The 4,160-nt window shown below is 43.0% G+C and overlaps 1 non-coding gene across 1 annotated transcript; it reads right to left on the bottom strand.

Moving 5' to 3' along the window:
* Nucleotides 1–3,428: 3,428 nt before the first annotated feature.
* On the bottom strand, nucleotides 3,429–3,505 carry Trnas-cga. Its single transcript has one exon. It is a non-coding gene; the product is annotated as a tRNA-Ser (tRNA).
* Between the last annotated feature and the right edge of the window lie 655 nt (nucleotides 3,506–4,160).

Genomic DNA, 4,160 nt, shown 5'->3' with positions numbered 1-4,160 from the left:
TGGATGTAGCATCAAGTCACGGATCGTAGTGATTGAGAACACTCTGACTGCACGATGATACCTCGCAGACATCGTGCATACTCGGAAGCGTATCGTACTGCCATATTTCAACAGGACAATGCTTGCCCATGCATGGTACGTGTCTGTACGAACTATCCGCGTGATGTTGAGGTACTCCTGTGGCCAGCAAAACGCCAAATCTGTCCCTGATTTAACGTGTGTGAGACCAGCTCGGACGTAAACTCCATCACAGTGACACTATCCTGCATGTCACGGCCCAGCTACAACATTTGTGGTCCAACTTGCCGCAGGAGAGGAAATGCAAATAATTATTTTTGACTACCACAAACCATCGTTTCTATCTGTCATCAACTACAGACTGGTTTGATACGGGTCGCCACGAATTTCTCTCCTGTGGCAACCATTTTGACTTAGGCTACCAATTACATTCAGCGTTCTCAATCTTTTTTTTAATTTGCATCCTCTACAGCTCTGTCTACGATCATTGAAGTTACTCACTGCTGTCTTAACACATATCCTATTATCCTCTTCCTTCGTCTTATCAATGTTTGCAATACATTTGCCTCTTCACTGATTCTGCGGGAAACCTCCTTATTTCTTACCTTACCAGTCTACTTAATTTCCAAAAATCTTTCTGTAGCACTACATCTCAAACACTTCTATTCCTTCTTTGCCGGCCGGTGTGGCCGTGCGGTTCTAGACGCTTCAGTCTGGAACCGCGAGACCGCTACGGTCGCAGGTTCGAATCCTGCCTCAGGCATGGATGTGTGTGATGTCCTTAGGTTAGTTAGGTTTAAGTAGTTCTAAGCTCTAGGCGACTGATAACCTCAGAAGTTAAGTCCCATAGTGCTCAGAGCCATCTGAACCATTTTTTTTATTTCTTCTTTCTGGTTTTCTCTGGGTCTATGATTCACTCTCAGGCAGTGTTGAACTCCCAGCGTATGTATTCAGAAATTTCTTCTTTAGATTATGGCCTATTTTTCATACTAGAAGTCTTCTTTTGGCCAGAACTGACTTCTTGTGCTAGTCTGTTTTTTTATGTTCGCCTTGCGTCGTCCCTCATGAGTTATTTGGCTTCCCAACTAGCGGAATTCCTTCACTTCGACTAGTTTGTAGTCCTCAGTTTTGGTGATAAGTTACTCACTAATTTCATTTCTACCACTCCTCTTTACTTTCGTCTTTCCTCAATCTGCTATGTAGACCATATTCTATGCTCAGTAAACTATTCATTCCACTCAGTATGTCCTGTAATTCTTCCTTGCTTTCACTGAAAACACCAAGTCATCGTCGAACCTCATCATTAGTTTTCATCCCAATTCTACTCTGCATCTCGTGGTCTAGTGGCTAGCGTTTCTGTGTCTGGATCACGGGGTCCCGGGATCGATTCCCGGCCGGGTTGGGGATTTTCTCTGTCAGGGCACTGAGTGTTTGTGTTGTCCTCGTGATTTCATTATCATCATCCTTTGTGAAAGTGCCTAGAACGGATTGTGTAAAAAAAAAATTGGACTGCGTGAAAATTGGGACTGTGTACGGGCGCTGATGACCGCGCAGCTGAACCGAACATCATCATCATCCCAATTCTGAACCTTTATCTCATTAATGTCATTGCTTTTTCTTTGATGTAGAGATTGGTCAGTATAGGAGAAAGCTTACATCCGTCCTTTAAACCCTTTTTAATGCGAACACTTCATTCCCGGTCTTCCATTCTTATTTATCCTCCTTCCTTCCAGTAGTATTGCATATTACCGGACTCTCCATATACCGTACGTCAATATTTCTCAGAATTTCGAAAACCTAGGACCATTTTACAGCACCGAACGCTTTTTAAGTCGGCAGATCCTAAGAAAAATTCTTGATTTTTCTTGCTTCCATTATCAACCACAACGTTAGAGCTTCCTTTCCGGTGCCTTTAACTATCCAAAAGCTGAACTTATCATCCTACAAGAAATTCTCATTTTTGTTTTCCGCTCTTCTGATACATTACTATCATCGGTAATTTTTACGCATGAGCTCTTATGTTGACTGTACAATGGCTCTCGTCTTTATCTGCCCTTCTTATCTTCGAGATGGTGTTGATGATGGTTTTCAGAAAATCTGATGGTGCGTCTCCAGCCGTATAGATTTTACAAACCAACGTAAATAGTTATTTGGTTGCTATTTTGCCCTTTATGATTTTAGAAATCCCGAAGGAATTACCTTCCCACCGTATCTGATAGCACATCTTCCTAAAATCTGTTAAACTCTGACTTTAATACTGAATCGCTATGCCTACCATACCGACACCCCATCTGACATGTAGTCAGACAGTTCCTTCTCCCCACAGAGGTATTCGATGAACTATTACCACATGTACACCGACTCTTCTGCGTTTAACATTGAATTCATCTTGAACGCTTGATATTAACGCCTTTGCTTTTCATTTCAAGCAAGATATTTCCTACACACTGAATCAGTCCTTCCGAAAACCATTTTTCTATTTTTCACATTTTCTCTGCACCGTTTCATCTTAGCTTTCCTGTATTTTCTATTTATTTTGTTCCTAACTGACTTGCTGTGTTCCCTTCTTTTCGTTAACATTCTTGCACTTACTTCTTTCATCGAATCATCATCCCAGCAATACCTTAAAAAGTAAGTCGAAACTCACAGTTTCAAACTCGTTTTCCAAGACGTTTTCTTTGGCTGCGTAGAAAAAGTTTGAACGTCACTTACAGCTAGTTTCCACTTAGGTGCTCTTACTACTGTCCTAACTGTTCGATCCGTCTGGAAAGGATAGAGTGCTATAACGGCTTATGTGTAACTATTGAAATGTACAAAAATGCCGTCCACGGATTGTGCAGAGAAATAAATAGTCAACTGATTAGAAGAAATATTAAAATGAGTGTGAATTCCTAATGGACCAAACTGCTGAGGTCATCGGTCCCTAGACTTACACACCACTTAAACTGATTTATGCTAAGAACAACACATACACACCCATGCCCGAGGGAGCACTCGAACTTCCGGCGGGAGGGGCCGCGCAGTCCGTGACATGGCCTCTAAAACCGCTCGGCCACTCCGCGTGGCAACTGATTTGAAAATTCATAAAAATGCCTTCTGCTGTTCTAACGTAAACGTCAGTAACAACGGTTCCTCAACTCTGACGTGGTTGCACGATACCTTGCCACCGTGGACCCCTGGTATTTGTTACGTATCTGCTCTTTTTTCTCTACTTTAACCAACGCATTCAGTTCTGCTGACGGTCATTGTTGGTCACGTGGGGATAGAAGAAGATCCGAGATAAGATGTGGGGCCTGTCTCACACGCTGAACACGAAGAAGAGCAAATAAGAGGAAATCACTTGTTGAGTTGATATACAAAGTCAACACAGAAGTCAGTTATTGAATTGAAACTTCCTGGCAGATTAAAACTGCGTGCCCGACCGAGACTCGAACTCGGGACCTTTGCCTTTCGCGGGCAAGTGCTCTACCAACTGAGCTACCGAAGCACGACTCACGCCCGGTACTCACAACTTTACTTCTGCCAGTACCTCGTCTCCTACCTTCCAAACTTTACAGAAGCTCTCCTGCCATGTGTCCGCAATATCCTTTCTTTCAGGAGTGTTAGTTCTGCAAGGTTCGCAGGAGAGCTTCTGTAAAGTTTGGAAGGTAGGAGACGAGGTACTGGCAGAAGTAAAGCTGTGAGTACCGGCCGTGAGTCGTGCTGCGGTAGCTCAGTTGGTAGAGCACTTGCCCGCGAAAGGCAAAGGTCCCGAGTTCGAGTCTCGGTCGGGCACACAGTTTGAATCTGCCAGGAAGTTTCATATCAGCGCACACTCCGCTGCAGAGTGAAAATCTCATTCTGGAGTTATTGAATTATCCGTACGAATTTTCCGGTTCCTTCCTTCGGCGGTACGCCAGTCCTCGTAGGTCACGTACTAGTGATAAATGAGTTCTCTTGCTTTCACAATGAAAGGTGAACCCTACACATTTCACTTATCGTACCTCAGCTTTTTCATGATTATTTGTTGTACAGCTAAAAATCATATTCCCATGTCATTAATGACAATTTGTTGCCACTTCGTCGATATAAAACAATGAAACTGTTGAGTGAATCTGTATGGTAGTACGTTTATTATGTCGCCAAAATGTAAAAAAGTAACA

The sequence above is a fragment of the Schistocerca piceifrons genome, chromosome 1, assembly GCF_021461385.2.
Source record: "Schistocerca piceifrons isolate TAMUIC-IGC-003096 chromosome 1, iqSchPice1.1, whole genome shotgun sequence".
In the NCBI taxonomy this organism is placed as follows: domain Eukaryota; kingdom Metazoa; phylum Arthropoda; class Insecta; order Orthoptera; family Acrididae; genus Schistocerca; species Schistocerca piceifrons.
Note: the sequence above shows the minus strand (reverse complement) of the source record. Positions and strands in the feature narration are given on the sequence as shown.